Source organism: Podarcis erhardii, assembly GCF_964252035.2.
Source record: "Podarcis erhardii genome assembly, chromosome: 3".
NCBI lineage: Eukaryota > Metazoa > Chordata > Lepidosauria > Squamata > Lacertidae > Podarcis > Podarcis erhardii.
Window position 1 is genome coordinate 13,368,638 of NC_138507.1, and position 19,042 is coordinate 13,387,679.

The 19,042-nt window shown below is 43.8% G+C and overlaps 1 protein-coding gene across 14 annotated transcripts in view; it reads left to right on the forward strand.

Moving 5' to 3' along the window:
- PLCB4 (phospholipase C beta 4) overlaps positions 1-19,042 on the forward strand; it is a 236,956-nt gene that overhangs the window by 106,116 nt on the left and 111,798 nt on the right. For 10 of the 14 annotated variants that reach the window (XM_081856853.1, XM_081856849.1, XM_081856850.1 and 7 more), the window contains one exon: positions 7,806-7,858. The exons of 3 other annotated variants lie outside the window; for them this stretch is intronic. The gene's annotated coding sequence lies outside the window, so the exon portion shown is untranslated. Of the gene's footprint in view, positions 1-7,805; positions 7,859-17,009; positions 17,169-19,042 lie in introns of those variants that run through there. One more of the 14 variants, XM_081856847.1, reaches the window with a different exon arrangement.

Genomic DNA, 19,042 nt, shown 5'->3' on the forward strand with positions numbered 1-19,042 from the left:
CAGGGCTCTTCCGACGGCGCCGAGCCCTTCGCGGAGGCTGCGTCACCCGTACTTCAGAAAGCGGTGCGTGAAGTTTCTCCGCAGCGGCCAGCCGGCCCCGGAGCACGTGCAGAGCGCCGATTCCCCCTGGGCGATCCCGGCCGGCCGGCCAGTCGGCGCCAGCGCCGCGCTCCTTCCTCCCCGCGAGCGCCCCGTCGAGGGAGGCTGGTCCTCCGAGCCAGGCACGGCAGAGCGCGCCTGCCCGCCTCCTCCCGGCTATCAGGGGAGGGACCCAGGACGGGGAGCCACCCCGGGCGGAGGCGGAGTCGCGCAGGGGAAAGGCCGCCCGCGCTCTCCGCGGCCCTCTGCACATGCTCACGGTCGCCGCGGCCTTGCTCCTCCGACGAAAACCAGATCCAGGGAAGGAAGCCCCGCGCAGCTGTGAAAGAGGCTCCGCGAGCATGTGCAGAGCGCCCGCCCGCCTGCCGGGACTGCGCGAGAGAGCCAATGGGCAGCCGGGGGGGGCAAGAGGCGCCCGGGCTCCCCGCTTCCTTCTGGAGGGGAGATGGCGCTTGCCCAACCCAAGGCAAAGTGGAGGAAGAAAGTCTCTTCCCGGCTTCGTCCCCTTCCCAATATTCGATTTTTGAAACCTATGTCTAGGGCGGGTATAGCAGCGAAGAGCTTGGCCGCTCCTTCAAGGGGGCCCGAATCTGCAGACTGCAGGCGAAGCCTCCCCAATGCCCAAAGGGCGAGGCTGATTTTAGTACTATAAAAATCCTAGGCTCCTAGTCCACCCTCCGCTCTCAGTTTTTAATGGCCCGATGCCTGCAAGCTGCCCTTTGATGGACTTTGAAACCCTCAAAGGGGGCGAGGGAGCAATATTTCCAATCAATCAACAGCCCACCTGAAAAGGAGGGGGAGAATAATCTGCCTCCCTCCCGCGATGGGAGAACTGGCAAAGGTTCCTTCTGCTTTAACTGAATTAGATTATAAAGGGGGGGTGTTGCAGTGGCGTAGCATGGGGGGTGCAGGTGGGGGCCGGCCGCACCGGGCGCAACATCTGGGGGTTAGGGTTAGGGGGCACAAATCCAGGGTTAGGGGGCGCAAATTACTTGCCTTGCCCCGGGTGCTGACAACCCACGCTACACCACTGAATACACGTACTGCTAGCTTGTTCTCTCTATAAAAATCTGTGGAAGAAGGTTATTCCGCCTCTTCTGTTTTCTATGCCAGGTCGTTTGTCCACTGCTACAGTATCTTTTCCTCTTGCAGACCAAGATTACCAGGTGACAGCAAACACGGCAAAAAAATTAGCTGGGGCAATTAAAAGATCTACCATCTATCATCTATCTATCTATCTATCTATTAGTTTTTTTAATATATCATTTTCAACAGTAATTAAACATACTTTTACATCTTATTCAAATTTTTGACTACCATCAATCCTGCCTGAAAATTTTCCAATCTAATCTCTCAGTATGCATTTGTTATCTTCCCTATTACATTTCAAACTCATAACCAATATCTCTATCTTTTTCTACTTCGTAACACTTTGTATATTTCTCCTTACAAAACATCTTGTAGTCCTACTAACGTAATTTGTTGATTACAGTTGCTCTTCAAATAATTCATATACTTCTTCCAATCTTCTGTAAATCTCTGGTCCTGCAGGTTTCGAATCCTTCCTGTCATTTTGTCCAATTCTGCATAGTCCATTAATTTCGTCTGCCATTCTTCTTTCGTCAGAATTTCTTCTTGTTTCCATTTCTGGGCTAACAGTACTCTGGGGCAATTAAAAGAAGATCTACCATCTAACCTTTATTAAGGCCCAGTAAAGGAAGCCCATTTGCAGGGGGAAGAAAAAGGTATGAATTATGTGTGGTGCCCCATTCTAAGCCTTCCTTCTTCCTTGACCAGTGGCCATCTAATAAAAGAACCACTGTATCTCTCCTAGACTCAAATTTGTCTATACAAATTCAGGAAAAGTCCCATCCATCAAATCTGGAGGTATGGTGCAAGGGCTTGATATTCCCCAGAAGTTCTCAGTTCTAGTAATCCCAAAGTGTGTCAGTTTCCTGTTGTCTCATCTTACCCAGTTTGCAGCTTTTTAATGTGCTGGCTAACAGTTTTGAATCACCATTGGGCATTCTTAATACATTTTGCAGCTTAACACCTGTGTTGCTCAGAGTTCCAGCCCTGCTGCTTTCTGTAAAAGAAAAAAGAGTGAGAATAATAGCGGATTTTGGCAAAGCAACTTATAAGTGTTAAATTAAGCCTTGGACTTCATTAAAAACATCAGACGAGTTGCACTTTGCAAAATGTACTGTACTGGAGGTTGACGGGGGGAGGGAAGGAGGTTGAGTATGCCTAATGGAATACATTAAATGTATAATTTTTAATGAGGAGCAAGGGGTGATATTTAACTAGCACCAGAAGGTTTGAGGTTTAATAGTTTCTCCAAAATCATGTTCAGAACTCAGATTGCCCTATCTCATTTGGACAGTGCATTGTTCTCATTTGTAAATAGCTTTTTATATCGGCAAATTGCATCTTCAGAATTGCTTGGCACATATATGCTTTGGCAATCTTACCTGGTGTGGAACTCGGTGTGTTTTGACTATGCACGATTTGGGTTTTAGGCATGATCTCTGGAATGTACCTACCCCAGCCCACGTAAGTTGCAGGCTTACTGTAGTCAGAAGAAACTTCTTTAGTCACATTTAGTCCATTTCCTACCAGGGAGCACTGCAGGAAAACAGCAAGGCCCATCATTTATCCAGCGATTTGGGTAATAAGTGATAATAAGGGATATGAACCATTAATGACTAAAATCAGTTTTGGAGAAAACTAATGTTGTTGTGTTCTCTAGGGCAGGGGGAGAAAACTGGTACCCTCAACACAACACAAGCTGTCAATGTTTTCCTTTTTTTAAGGGAAATTCCCTTATTCTGAATAGGATTCCTTGCAAGAAAAGGGAAAAGTTGACAGCTATGAATTGAACTGGCACCACCCCTGATTATTTGTTTCATATCCTGCCTTTCTCAGTGCAAGACCCAAAGCAGCTCACAGCATCAATTAAAATAAATACAACAAACACGCACATACAATCAATATAATTGATTGGATGTGCTGGCTGGAGCTGATTGGAATTGTCGTCCAACAACACCTAGAGGGAACTACATTGCCTAACCAGTTTTATAAAGGCTTTGCTGTTTGGGGGCTTTTGCTTAAATGCAGGCTGTTTTGATTCTAGCTGGTTTGCAGTCTGCTCCAGACATAACCTAAAACATTTTATTCATTATAGCTGTTATACCCATTCACCCAAATCTTGTTTTTTCCACGCTGGTTTTAAGATTGCGTTTTCAGCAAAGCACACAACCTTAAAACATTTATGTGACATTGTGTTGCCTAAGTTGATGTTGATGCTCCCTGTTTCTCTTTATTACTGCTTTTTCGTGGTAGCATGAAAACATAAGTAAGACCTGTGATGCTTAGGAGGGATAGCATTGCAAAAGAAACTGGGTTTTGTGCAGAAATGCCCGCGCAGCTGGGCTCTGGGGGTTTTCTGTTTTCGAGTGCAGCATCCCTGCTGTGCTACAAATCAGTTATGAAACCTTGAGAAACAGAATAAGACCAGGGAGGTGCAGGTCTTTTTCCAAGGAAGAAGCGCAAAGCCTGGCAAGGCATGAACGTGTTGTGTGCAACTTTTCTGGATCATGGCCAGTGGCTGTGGTTGAAAGTCTCTGCAAAGAGCAAATGGAGCTCCATCCATGTTCTTGCTTGGCAAAAGGTTGTCGCTCATTAAGATGAACTAGCAAATAGCTGTTGACTTTGTTGTCGCCAGTTCCAGGAAAACAAGTGAGAGGTGCTGGCATTTCGAATCAGGGAGCTTGCACATTTGCATGTGTGATATGTTGTTGTTGTTTAGTTGTGTCCGACTCTTCGTGACCCCATGGACCAGAGCACACCAGGCACTCCTGACTTCCACTGCCTCCCACAGTTTGGTCAAACTCATGCTGGTCGCTTCGAGAACACTGTCCAACCATCTCGTCCTCTGTTGTCCCCTTCTCCTTGTGCCCTCCATCTTTCCCACCATGAGGGTCTTATCCAGGGAGTCTTCTCTTCTCATGAGGTGGCCAAAGTATTGGAGCCTCAGCTTCAGGATCTGTCCTTCCAGTGAGCACTCAGGGCTGATTTCCTTAAATTCCTTATATTATGTGTGATATAGCTTGCACCAATAGGGCATGCCATTTTAGGGGGTGAAACTTAATTTTTGCAAATTTACCAAGGGAGGGATCTTAAAATATGTTTTTGTCTGTGAAAAAAATCAAATCTACTCCTATTTATACGATAGGACAACATTTAGCTTGGTGGTTCCTCTTTCTGCCTAGCTAACTGCACCATAATCTTTTTAAGGTGCAGCACCCAAAACTGCATACAGTATTCCAAGTGTGGTTGCAACATAATATTTGCAAAGAGGCATTATGATATTGGCAATCCATTGATGGTGGATTTGTTTCCTAACGTTTGGATGCTTGTGCTGTATGATTATGTTTTTATAGGGAACTCTTTAGAAAGCTACTTGAGATTCTGCTGCACAGCATTACTCTCCAGCAAGAAATTCTTCTCTAACTGTACCTTATAGCACACAATATAATTGTAGCGCTTAGGGTTCCTACAATGGGGAATTGGAGACAGATTGTCGTGTTGACATTGGCAATGGGAAACCTAAATGTTTCTCCACTCAAGTTTTTGTTTTCTTTTGCAATAATTTAATATGCAGACCTTCAGAGTCATGTCAGAAATATATATACTAAGCTTTGTTTTTGCCTTTTTCGGTTATTACTCTTAGACATTTGATCACTTTAATGTTCCTGTTCGGAAAATAAAACCATGAGCGTAATGTGCAATTGAACCTAGTTTTAGCCATTAAGAAGGGAATGGGAGTCAGATCAGCTGTTCACATGAGCTTGTTTTGTCCTGGATTGTCAGGCCCTTTTTAAAGTTGTGGTGTGGCCATCTTCAGAACAGTGGAATTCAAAGTAATGCTGTTACAATTATTACGTTAGTGCAAGCCTTTCTACTTGCCAGATGGAACTCAGTAGTGTGCAGTCAGTGAACTAGCGGGGCTAGTCTAGTCCCCTAAGGGGTCCAACAGCCCTCCTGCCACATTCCCAAAGACCATCTGGCTTCAGGAAGGAGTGAGCATGGCTCCAGCATCCCGTCAGAGCCCTGCCGCCTCCTTCCTAAACCCAGGAAGCTTCTGCCCAGCTTAGATTTGAGTGCATTACATTTTAGTGTTCTTTGACAATCTACTTCTTCAATAGGCTAAAGGTATTTTTACACTGAGGATCTTCAAGGCCTGAATGTTGTCTGGCTCTCTGCAGCAAAGCAGCCCAAAGCTCAGGCTGGGAGCAGGGCAAGGCTGTGTTGCTTCAGCAACAAACATACTGAGACTGAGCTCTGCATAGTGATAGCAGTTGCATCCCAACTATTAGCCCTGTCTGGACCATAAGGTTCTTCTTCAGCTAAAGGGGCCTAGCCTGCTTTGGTAGTCTCCTACTGAAGGGAGCAAGTGAGCCTCTGGTTTCACAGCAGACTCCTGTGAGTCTGAGGACAGCAATGTATGCCTGTATACCTGACGGAGCGTCTCGTCCCCCATCATTCAGCCTTCTGGTGGTTCCCTCTTTGCGAGGTTACAGGGAACCAGACAGAGGGCCTTCTTGGTAGTGGCACCTGCCCTGTGGGATGCCCTCTCTTCAGATGTGAAGGAAATAAGCAGCTATCCTATCTTTAAAAGACATCCAAAGGCAGCCCTGTTTAGGGAAGTTTTTAATATTTAATGCTGTATTGTTTTTAACACTTGATTGGGAGTTGCCCAGAGTGGCTGGGGAGACAGATGGGTGGGGTATAAATAAATTATTATTATTATTATTATTATTATTATTATTATTATTAATTACAGTGGTACCTCGGGTTAAGTACTTAATTTGTTCCGGAGGTCCGTACTTAACCTGAAACTGTTCTTAACCTGAAGCACCACTTTAGCTAACGGGGCCTCCTGCTGCCGCCGCGCTGCCGCTGCACGATTTCTGTTCTCATCCTGAAGCAAAGTTCTTAACCCGAGGTACTATTTCTGGGTTAGCAGAGTCTGTAATCTGAAGCGTATGTAACCTGAAGTGTATGTAACCCGAGGTACCACTGTATTATTATGATGATGATGCCACATCCTCAGGCTGGGGGGTCACTGTCCCCCCCAGGCTGATCAGGTGAAGTGCTCTTGGAGTTGACCCCTCTAGAACCCTTCCCCTTTTGGCTTGGAGTCCTCTTCCCTCATCCCCTGAGAGAGGGGATCCATCTGTGGGTCTCTGACAAATGCGTTCCTCAACACACCTAAGATCTCTGGTTGCACTTTCCTGATGCTTTCTCGCCCTTCCATGGAACAGGTGCATGGACCTCTAGACTTGGCTATACAGTCAAACTCGGCCCTCCAGATGTTTTTGGCCTAAAACTCCCATGATCCCTAGCTAGCAGGACCAGTGGGCAGGGATGCTGGGAATTGTAGTCTCAAAACATCTGGAGGGCCGAGGTTGAGGAAGCCTGGTCTACAAAGTAGTAGAAGTCAAAGGGTGGACTCAGGTCACCCCACCTCAATGTCTAAGACCCAGAGTACTACCTTGGGAGTACTCTTAGGCTTGAGGAAGCACATGGCCACACCACAACTTAGTTTTGAAATGCCTTATTTGTTTCAGAAAGGGTTTCCATGTGGCATGAACGGCTAGTGTCTGAGAAACACAAGCCTTATGCTTCCATAGTTGTATGTTGCTAGTTGCAAGGTCCTTCGGATCCTGACCAGTGCTTCTTGCACTCCCAGTTGTGTGCAGGAAGCAAAGTAGAATCAAAGGCTTGTGCAGCATCACTTACACTAGATGCCATTGAGTGAAATCCAAGTGTCTCAAATGCATTTCTGAATTGGAGATGAGATTGATTATAACTGTGGTTTCCATCTATCTATCTATCTTTCTATCTTTCTATCTTTCTATCTTTCTATCTATATCATCATCATCTATTGTTATCTATCCTGAAAAGAGCTCCCTTCTATGTGTTTTTTTTATAAAAAAGGTGCACATATAACTAACTTATTGAAACAGACCTTTTAAAAATCCTAAATTATTTAGTCTACAAAGAATATGAATATTAGTGGGATTTTTGCTTTTCGCTATAGGTAGAATGTGACTGACAAAAAACCACCTTCTGGGACATTCCTGAATCCATACAGAGAATGTTCCATATATAGGTAAATATTATATACAAAGGGTGTTGTCAGGTGTTGTTTTCTGTATAATGGCACGCATGTGCGTATACCTGTAACTCTTTCCCTGTTCTCTGGGTTTGGCAAGAAATGTTTGAGCAGATGTAGATGTGAAGTGTGCTATGCCCTGCCACCGTAGGCTTGACTAGTCTTTCTTTAATTGAAACACATGTCTAGCATTTTCCCACTTGTGGTTTAAGGGGAAATGTAACAAATCTTTTTTCTTTCTTTCTTCTTTTTGGGAAGTGATTGCATAGTGCCATATATATAATGCGAAAGTAATGGCCTGTTTTCACTGATCATTAGTTTTATTTCTTAAAAAAGAAATTGTTGTGCATTCTGTTCTTCATTTTGTGTCTTTGTGTGTCTGTAAACTGTCTTGGGTCGTTTTGAGAAAACTGACCAAGAAATGCTAGAAGAAATTAATAACGGTGATAATGTTTTGATTTATAAAGATGGCTTTGCACAATGGGGCTTCTATAAACAACCCTTTTCACTATTTTGCTTCTTGCAGAAAGAAAAGTATCCCTGGCCACTCAAACATAACAGTTGGATAAGTGCTACTTGGTAAGTTTCCTGTTTATACACAATGGTGCAAACTTGCCACCAATGTATGAATCATAAACCATGCTTTGGGAGTTTTGGGAAGTATGTGGAGATGCTAAACAAGAGCTCATGTTTGATTTTATTGGTGTCAGTGTTGTAAACAAAAATCGCCCTTTTCCCTTATGGGGTATCCAAGAGCCCATATAGAGTCCTTACATAGGTTCCCTATTGCTAGGAGAGAATAACAGAGGCCAACCAGAGAATACTGAGAAGCAAAGCAGCTAGTAAGCTTGATCTTTATTGATCTGTTGCAACAGGGTGCTCCCCTCACTTGCAGGAGGGAGGAGGGACCCAGAAAAATGGTGTGCAAGGCCTTATAAAGACTTTTGAAATTCCCATCCTGTAGATCAAGACCACCCCCAGAAACATCATACATACATCACAGAAGGGGTGTAACCTAAGACCACCCTCAGATACATCACACCTACATCACAGAAAAGGCGGTCTAAAACAGAAATTTGAATATTGTTTTCTCCTGTTGTTTATCTCCTGTCTGGCAAGTTACTTGATTGGATTGCCTGGGGAGCCCGGCCCTTCTTTTGTAGTGATAAATACTTAGTTCCTGGGCCAGGTGACAGGCTCACACCCTATTCAAACACAGACATACCCTTAAGACAGGATTTGTGAAGGAAAAGACAATGGGGAGGCTTTTCCACTTTGACCTTGCAGAGAAAACATTTGCTCAGTTTAGGAATCAAAATGGCTTCAGGTCGGTCTTCCTGTGCTGATCTATGTACGTGCGGTTATGAGCATTACCATATATCTAAGACCTCAAAATTCCTATCACATCAGGAAACTTTAGCATAGATGGTATGCATTGCTTCAGGCAGGGATTGCCCTCCTGGCTCTTGAGCTGAAACTGGCAAAAGCTCCTTTTAATCTTTAGCTTGCTCCTTCCAGCTAATTACCCGGTTACAAAGGCATCAGATTCATCATAGCTCCTTATACACAGCAAGAGAACAGGCCATGAGCAACAGAAGGTGTCAAGGGTTATAGCAAGTGAATCTGGCAGCATCTGAAGGAAACCTCAGGAGGCAATTTATTTTTGCAGCTCTAATCTAATATATCACATTGCTACTTTGGGCTGGGGAAACTTGTACTCCCTTGGTGCTGATCAGAGAAACTAGACTTGCACATCTCGGAATATGTATATATCTTTGGAGAATGATCTCTCTGCTACCAGCTATCAAGATGACGTTGCTGTCATCTAAATGTAGTATCAGGTCTTATTCCAGAGTGTTTTTTAATCTGTTTATTTATTGTGAACCTCAGATCTCTTGGCCAGGTAAAAATTTAGGATTATGCCAAAATGACAAAAATGATGGGAAGAATCAGAACTCAAGAAGACCAAAATTTTAATAAGGAATGGGGGAAATTTACCTAAAAATGACTGTAAACAGTTAAAATCGTTAGTAGGATTGGAATAACATTTGTAGTTTAATAGTGAATTTTGGATATAATAGAGATGTAAACGATTTGGATTATTATAAAAGATGCAGCAGGAAATTACTAACAATAGGATCCATAATGGGGAAGAAGGAAAAGGAAGTCCAGGAGATTCTTTGCAGTCTTGTTTTCTAAGAATCTAAAGCTGCACTCCCAGCCTTCCTTACCTGAAAGTAGGCCCCATTCGAATCAATAGGTCTTACTTCCTGAGTAGACAATAGTTAGCATTGTTCTGTAAAATTACATCAGTAGTAGTTTTAGAGGCCTGCAAACAAAGGTTTGGCTGTTGGGGGTGCATAACTTTTTCCAGAAAGGGTGGGGGGTGTTGTATGGAAGAAAACGTGGACGCTACTGGTTTGCACAGTCAACTCCATCCAACATTTCAGTTTACCAACAAGTTAAAGCACCATTTAATGGTCTTGTTCTGACTTGGCTTCATATGTCCCCATGTAGCCAAATCTCAACATAGTACAGTGGTACCTCAGGTTATATATGCTTCAGGTTACATACGCTTCAGGCTACAGACTCCTCTAACTCAGAAATAGTACCTCGGGTTAAGAACTTTGCTTCAGGATGAAAACAGAACTCATGCTCTGGCGGTGCAGCAGCAGCAAGAGGCCCCATTAGCTAAGGTGGTACCTCAGGTTGAGAACAATTTCAGGTTAAGAACGGACCTCCAGAACAAATTAAGTTCTTAACCCGAGGTACTACTGTATTAAGAAGCTAAATCCTAGGAACATGCCTTGTACCTGCCTTAGACCATTGATTCTTTGACCATTGGCCCACTAAGCTTGGTTTCAGCCAGGAATTCCTCCTGGCTCTAGCTGGACTTGCTGGGAATAGAAGTTGGGGCCTTCAGAGGAAGGGGTGGCCTCACATTGGCACCCTGTTGGTCAATAAAAGGGTGGTGAATGGCACCCAGTAGCAACGAACATGTTGGCCACTTCTGGTAGGTGGGGCAAACCCTTTGCACATGTTCACCGGCTGCCCCAGAGACCACCAAAATGCCTCCCCATCTCTGCTGCCTGCCAAGTTGGGGTGAGCACTTATCTCAGCTGTCTAATTTCCCTTGCCTGGTCCTCCTGTTACCGTCACTACAAGTTCTCTGCCTCCTTTCCCCATCTCTAGAAGTTGCGGGTGAGATGGCTTTGCCACAGCATCATCTGTGAAGAAACGCAGGAGGGCTGATTCCTCTTCTAAAATAAAATAAAAGCCAGCAGTTATCTAGAGCTGTGCCTTCATTCGTCATCAGTAGACCTCGCCTCTTTGAATTTGTCCGGAATGCTTTCTTGCTCCATGCCTTTTGTACTGTGGGAACTTGCACGTGAATAAAAATAAGGGGGTTGCAAATGGCCGATGTTGTTTTCACTCCTTGGTGCAAAGGCTGCAAGTAGCATTTAAGGTAAATAAAGCACTTAGAGATCAGCACAGATAACATCCTTAGTTAAACTAACATCTGTAGCTCAGTAACACTGTCTGTTGGGTTTTTGTCAGATTGTGACAAAAGATTCTGACTTGGGTTTTTGTCAGATTGTGTTTGATTCTGGAAGCTATGTGGAATGTGAGATCACTCTGCTCCTTTGATAACTGGTCACTGTAACTATTATGTTTTCAGGTAGTTATCACTACTGTTCTTTTTTGCATTTCATTTCCCTCTGTGCACACTCCTCTAAATTTTTGTTGCAAGACTATTATATACGATCGTTAAAATAAAGGGGATTTCCTTTAATGAATCTCAGAAGTACGTTAAGAAAAGTGGCATGCTTAGTGGAGAGGTCATTTTAAATTCCACACCGTGACACACTTGCACAAGCATTTGTGTTTTATACTCTACATGCTTCATGTCTCTAATGTATGTTTTGTACTTTTGCTGATTCCATCTCCTGGATATAATCTGGGCTTTTGTGAAACCAATTTGCAGCCACGTTTCAGGTCTTCCAGGATTTAGGAGTGAAGCGTAACTCTTATAGATGAAATCTTCCCTGTTTTGCAACGTTAACTCTTTTGATTCACAACACACAATGATATTTTCTCAGCTTATTCCATTACTAGTGGGTTAATTGGGATAATGCCCCAACAATTGACGGTATTTCCTTTGAACCATTGTTTTTGGATGATGGAATGGAGCATTAAATTGTGCAATGCTCCTTTCCTGAACGACCAACCAGGAGGCACAAAGTTTGATTTAGAGAAAAAAAAGTTGTTAGTTTTGGATAACAGCCCCCACTCGAAACTGGCAAAATTGTCTAGATGCATTATGCATTGACTTTAATGTCTTATTGACCCTGAGAACAATGTCTGCCTTATCTGATATCAAGATAATCTTGCTAAGAGTGGGAGGTTCCCTTCTTATCTTTGGAAAAACCTTCCTGATGTTGTCTGCTTGCATATAAACTGTGCCAAGGGAGGTGTAGTCTCAGATGAATGCTGGCAACTTTGCTGCTAAGCAAACTGCTGGCCTCAGTGTTTTGCCTTCAAAGAATTCACTGCAAACTTTTGTGAAGATTTCCACACTATATGAATGCTTACATGTCAGCTGAATGAACTTTTAAATTATTGTTTTAAGGTATCTCCTCCTTAACCGTGGTCTGTAATGTTAGGGGAAACTTACCATGATGTGCGAACCAAGCCATTATGTCTAAATACCCAAACCTCATCGTTTGGAGTTGGCTCGAAGAGTGATCCAAACCATGGTTTGCATTAATCACAAGAGTTGTGCTTCTTTGCATTTTCAGCCTTTGTGTTTACAAGCAAGTCTCCTTGGTGCCCTTGTTCTTCTGGGGGCAAGGCTTGACAAGGGAAATCACTTTTTCAATTACAGATAGGTAGCCGTGTTGGTCTGCCATAGTCAAAACAAAATAAAAAAATTCTTTCCAGTATCACCTTAAAGACCAACCATAAGTTAGTTCTAGGTATGAGCTTTCGTGTGCATGCACACTTCTTCAGATACTGTTCAGATATCTTCAGATACGGTTCAGATATGTGTATCTGAAGAAGTGTGCATGCACACGAAAGCTCATACCTAGAACTAACTTAGTTGGTCTTTAAGGTGCTACTGGAAATAATTTTTTTATTTTGTTTTCACTTTTTCAATGTACAGTTGGATTCTTAACCATTGTTTAGGAAACAAAAGAACAGTTAAACATTAACTGTATGGCCCAGTTAATGTTAATAGAGTGAAGCGCTCACATCCATAGAATTCCACCAAATGCATTTGCAACTTGTAATGTTGCTCTTGGAGAAGATACTTTGAGTCTGTAGTGATCAGGCAGCTTAGCCGTGGTGACTGGCTGTTCTAGGATGGCAAAAGCCGTATGTGTCGTTGAACAACAAGATCCATCTGGTTGCTCTCCATTTAGGACGGGTGCTTTTGGAGAGGAAAGATTAATGAGCATTTTATTAGAAAGGCCTTTTTGTTTTTCCCAGCTGGCCTTTATGTAATCTGATAATGCCACGAAAATTGATAGTAAGACCATATCTAATAAAACCTTGCTCTCCTCCCCATTTGTGTGGTACTAATCACTAATGCATCAACGTATGCCGTGCTTTGTTTTGTTAGAACTGATTTTGAGTCTGAGATAATTAAAATATCTGTGTGTGCTTTAAGTTGGAAGGTTTACCTTAGGTTTTTAGTGTCCAAGAGGAAGCCCAGTTTAATTGCAGCAGTTTATTTCTCTCTCCCCCTCTCCTTTATATTTCTTGGCCTCAGTTGGCAGCTGCAGAATCTTTATTCTGGGTTACCCTCCAATTTGTATGGATTGACAGTATTTATTTCAGGCTTGAGGTTGGTCTGAAGAGGTTTCTGTGGCGATTAATGATGTCAGAGAAGAGTGACATCAGAGTGCTGTTTGCTAAAAAGGAAGCTTAGGTAATCTTACCCTGCAGATGCAATGTTTCTGCTTTTCAGAGCAGAGAAAAACAGCTTCCCTCTAGTAGTAAACACTAAGAGCTGTGAAAAGTGTTCTCCAGAAGTATCGATCTGTGAGGCTGGAATGATAAAGGTGCTAAAGGTTTGTGTATGGCAGGGCTGGCCCATGACATTTTGCAGAGCAGAACATGGAGGGTCCCACCCAGGGCCGGATTTAGGTTTGATGAGGCCCTAAGCTGCTGAAGGTCATGGGGCCCTTTGTATGTCCAGCTGTCCTTTGTCAACAACAAATTGTTGCTGTTTTTGTGTTGAATATATGCTATATGGTAATTTATGGACCTAATAGGGATCTAACCAGTGATATTTTAGGGGACAGATAATGGGTGGGGCCCATTACTTTCATCACAGGAGCCTACACAACACAAAACACTGTTGCTGTATATAGATTTTATTTTATTTGTTTTTTATCTTATATTTTGGAAATGTACATCCAGTTTCCCCCCCTTTAATTTATTTGGGCGCCCCCAAGAAACTGGGGCCCTGAACTATAGCTTGCTTAACTTATACATAAATCTGGCACTTGTCCCACCACTCCAGGCAAGGTTTGTAGTACCCAAGGCTCTTGAGGCAGAAAATCCCACTCCCTGACAGTAAGACGACTATAATAATAAATTACTCAGATAAAAAATTTCTGCCTCTTTCATAACAACCCAAATCAGCTTCCAGATGCAGTCATCTCACTCTGCCTAATGTTAGGATCAGCCCTCCTTTTTGAATGTAAACTCTTAAAAAAAAAAAAAAAAGAGCTTACAAAATGGAGGTGTTCCAACCTAACCTTAAGTAATGCAAATGACTGCTGAAGACTGATAGGGACAGTGCTATGTTGCTATTTTTTTTTTAGTTGGAGCTAATGAATTGCCATGCCTGTGGGATGCAGGTGGCGCTGTGGTCTAAAACACTGAGGCACTTGGGTTTGCCGATCAGAAGGCTGGAGGTTCAAACAGTGGCGGAACCGGGGGGTGGAGAGTAGATGTGGGCGTGACGTAGTGCACATCCTGGGGGCGTGGCATGCTGCCTGCAGGGGCATGGCACCCAGCGCAGGGGGGGCAGCCGCAATGGCACCACACTGGGATCATGCTGCCGGGGGCTGTACGCTCCCCCCGCATTCCTCTTCCTCTGCCAGTGGGTTCAAATCCCCGCAACGTGGTGAGCTCCTGTTGCTCTGTCCCAGCTCCTGCCAACCTAGCAGTTCGAAAGCACTCCAGAAAGTGCAAGTAGATAAATAGGCGGGAAGGTAAACGGAGTTTCTGTGCGCTCTGGCTTCCGGTGTTCCATTGTGCCAGAAGCAGTTGAGTCCTGCTGGCCATGTGACCTGGAAAGTTGTCTGTGGACAAACGCCGGCTCTCTCGGCCTGAAAGCGAGATGAGTCCCGCAACCCCATAGTCGCCTTTGACTGGCCTTAACAGTCCAGGGGTCCTTTATCTTTTGCCTTTACCTGCCTTTTTTGTACAAATAAATGTGGCTGATTCATTACCTTGTTATTATAGACCTCTGGTAAGGGAACCTAATATGCAGGAACAGGAGAGTAAAAGCAAGTTAAGAAACCCCAGTCTGGTCCAAGGTGCAAAGGACATAATACTCATGAACATGGTGAGCAATGTGTTGGCGCGCCAGGCAGTGTGTCCTTGTTATTCAGGCGAACAGCAGTTGTGGGCTGGTACATTGGCCAGTTTCTCTCTCCTTCAGCATTGGCATGACATCACAGTGGCCTGTGTCTGTGTCTCTCCTTCTGGTTGGACACAACCGTGTGAGAACACAGTGGCCAGTCTGTGAAATAGGCAGCATCAGCATGAGATCACAGTGGCCAGTTTTTCTCCCTCGGGTGGCTAGCATGGGCCACAGTGGGCAGCCCCTGTCCTTCAGGCAGGGAGCATCATCTTGTGGGGAGAGGCTTTCATTTGCCTTCATTCCTCTTCCACTCAGGCAGGCAGTAGCATGTGGGCAGAATATTTATTTCTCTTGCGGAAGCTGCCAAAAGCAGATACATGTCAGCACAATCTCTTTCTTGGTGAGGTGGGCTTAGTTGGGAGCAGATGGTGGGCCCTGTATGTTCTTTGCTTAGTGAGGTGGTCAGCAGAAGTATGAGTGTAGTGGTCATCTCACTGAAATGGGCAGCAGCAGGCGGACAGAGAAGCAGCAGGCAAGGTAAAGAGCTGGCAGGGCAGGCAATCCATCTATTACAGGGCCTTTCTACTTACGGGAAGTGGATGTGGGTGGCGCTGTGGTCTAAACCCCTGAGCCTCTCGTGTTTGCTGATCGTGAGGTTGGCAGTTCAAGTCTGTGTGAAGGGGTGAGCTCCCATTGCTCTGTCCCAGCTCCTGCCAACCTAGCAGTTCGAAAGCACACCAGGTCAAGTAGATAAATAGGTACCGTAAATGGCATTTCCATGCACTCTGGTTTCCCTCACGGTGTCCTGTTGTGCCAGAAGCGGTTTAGTCATGCTGGCCACATGACCCAGAAAGTTGTCTGTGGACAAATGCTGGCTCCCTCAGCCTAAAAGCGAGATGAGCGTGACAATCCCATAGTCGCCTTTGACTGGACTTAACCATCCAGGGGTCCTTTACCTACATTTCTGTGTGCAAATTAAGGCATCTACATCTATGCAGAGTTCTTGCTCCTCCCAGAGAATGAGTTAAGTTTAAAATCCTATCAGTGGAGGTAGCTAGTGTAAGCCATGATGGGCTTCCTCTGTTGCACTTGCAAAAGCCCTCAGCTTTGCACAGCCTTCTGTAAAGTGAATCTGGAGTTAAGGGGCATGCTTCGGATGGCAGTGTGGCTGAGCCGTACATGGGAGAGGCTGTCTCCTCCAGTAGCAGAGACTGAACACATGTTGTTTCAGTGGGAGAGAGGAGTATTGCGAAGAGGATGCCAGGCAACAGTGAAGGAGGCTGATATTGCGACAACACAAACTGTGGTTAGATGTCAGCATGATTATATAGTTGTGTATACAGTAAGCTGCTATAATAATGGTTGTGAAATGATTTAGAATCATTCCTTTGATTGTCAGAATAAATAAACCTGCTGCACTCCTGAGAGGAAAAGGCCTTCTGAAAGGAAACTGGGATTGTCAGTTTGAAAGTGCCAGTTAATATTGGTCATAATAATAATTATAATAATATTTTATTTATACCCCACCCTCCCCAGCCAAGACTCAGGGCGGCTAACACTGAATAGAAATACAGTAAAAACATTTTTTAAAAGTTGATTAAAATATGTTAGAATACAGTTTAAAATGCAGCTTAAAATGCAGCCTTGTTTTAGTGGTAGCCTATAAATCAAAGCCATAAGGGGAGAAAACGTCAAATATTCACTGGGGCCAACTATCCATTCTGGTCCTACATGGGCCAGCAAAAAGAGCCGAGGGAAAATTGATATACAAATCCCATATAAGGGCTTCCATCAAAAATAAATAAATGAGAGGGGGGTTTAGACTGAGTCCAGCCCAAAGGCCAGATGGAACGCCTCTGTCTTGCGGGCCCTGTGGAAAGATGTCAAATGCCGCAGGGCCCTGATCTCCTGCAGTAGGGCGTTCCACCAGGCCGGGGCCAGAGCTAAAAAGGCCCTGGCCCAGGTTGAGGTCAATCGTAACCTCCTTGGGGCTCAGGACTTCCAAAGTGTTGTTATTTATGGACCTTAAGGTCCTACACGGGGCATACCATGAGAGGTGGTCCTGTAGGTACTGACCCTGTACTCCACCGGGAGCCAGTGCAGCTGGTAAAGCACTGGATGAATGTGATCCCATGGCAAGGACCCCGTAAGGAGTCTCGCCACAGAATTCTGCACCCGCTGGAGTTTCTGAGTCAGCTTCAAGGGGAGCCCCGCATAGAGCGAATTACAGTAATCAAGCCTGGAGGTGACCATCGCTTGGATCACTGTAGCCAGATCGGGGCGAGAAAGGTAAGGGACCAACTGCTTAATACAGCGGAGATGGAAAAATGCCACCTTTGCCGTAGCTGCAACCTGCGCCTCCATAGAGAGGGAGGCGTCAAAGGTTACACCCCAGCTTTCGACAGAGAGTGATCATAAGTGACAGATTGAAGATTTGGGATTGTAGCCCACTAAGATTTGCTCAAAGTCGACCCGGTGACATTACAGACCCAAATATGTCATGACCATTAATTTCAGTGGGTCTTTGTTATGTGTGACTAATGTTGGATACAACCGTGGGCGTTTTTTAATTAAATGGAACTCAGTTGCTGAAACAACAAATAGGAATTTCTCCCATACAGGTTTCCAACCACTCCATCCACCCCCCTTTCTGGTTTTCTGTTCTGTCGTCATTGTTTCCAGGGGTCAGCCATCATTTCTGGACTTCACTGGGCTCTTTTGGGGTCCCCTTCTTATGGTTTTAGGGACACGGGTGGCGCTGTGGGTTAAACCATAGAGCCTAGGACTAGCCGATCAGAAGGTTGGCGGTTCGAATTCCCGCGACGGGGTGAGCTCCCGTTTCTCGGTCCCTGCTCCTGCCAATCCAGCAGTTTGAAAGCACATCAAAGTGCAAGTAGATAAATAGGTACCGCTCTGGTGGGAAGGTAAACAGCATTTCCGTGCGCTGCTCTGGTTCTCCAGAAGTGGCTTAGTCATGCTGGCCACATGACCCGGAAGCTGTACGCCGGCTCCCTCGGCCAGTAAAGCGAGATGAGCGCCGCAACCCCAGAGTCGGCCATGACTGGACCTAATGGTCAGGGGTCCCTTTACCTTTACCTCTTATGGTTTTAGCCCCTAAAGTTTGCCTGTAGTTTTGCAACCTCAAGGATTCTCCCTAGTGTGTGATTTGTGCCATTTGGCTCCATAAGGATCCACACTTGGTGAATTTCATTTGCTTTAAATATATATGATGGCTATAGTAAAAGTTAGAAAATCAATTAGCATAACTAGACCCAATATATTTCAAATGGATGTTTCATAAGCAGATGCTTTAATCCCAAAGCTCACGTTGCTGAGACAGATATTTAAAATGGCTCGTGTTTTTGCTGTTAATTAGCTGTTTTGCTTTAAAGCAAGGTGGATTTGATTTAAATCAAATCGATTTAAATCATGATTTAAATCACTAGTCAGTAAGACTTGATTTAAATATCTCTTTTTTTAGCAGAACGATTCATTCTTGCTGGTATAATCTTAATATTTACAACCAGATGAAGGTTTCATTTTTGAAATAATAAATTTTCAGAGTAGCTTTTACAGTTATATCAAAAATTACTGATTTGGTTATACTATTAGAAATACACAGACAGATAATTATGAACTTATTGTGAGGTTTAATAAATTAATAACTTTTCTGCTCTACTTTATTGGAAGGAGAAAAATAGTCATTTCCTTAACAACAATTTAAACAATTTATTTAACTAAAGCAATAACATTACAGCATATGTATCCATGTTTGTTAACTGATGTGGTTAAATGTTGTTGTGTTTTTAAAAAAACTTAGACTGAGTTTTAGCAGACATGAAAAACTTAAAACAAATCCTTATTACCTGATGAATAGCCTTTGTACTATAATGTAACTTAAATAGAAAACTATCTTTAGAAAGATTTTTCCTCCAAAAGCATTTAATTTTAAAAATCCAATTTAAATTTAAAAAAATCCAATTTAAATAAAAAAATCTGATTTTTAATTATTTTTTAAATCAAAAAAATCATTGATTTTTATCCACCCTGCTTTAAAGATACCCTTGCACAGCATCATGCTAAGTTTTCATGCCTAAGAAATGACAAGGTATATTGGTGTCTTTATGTCTGTTTTTGAACTAAGGCTTGTAAGGGGTTTGTTT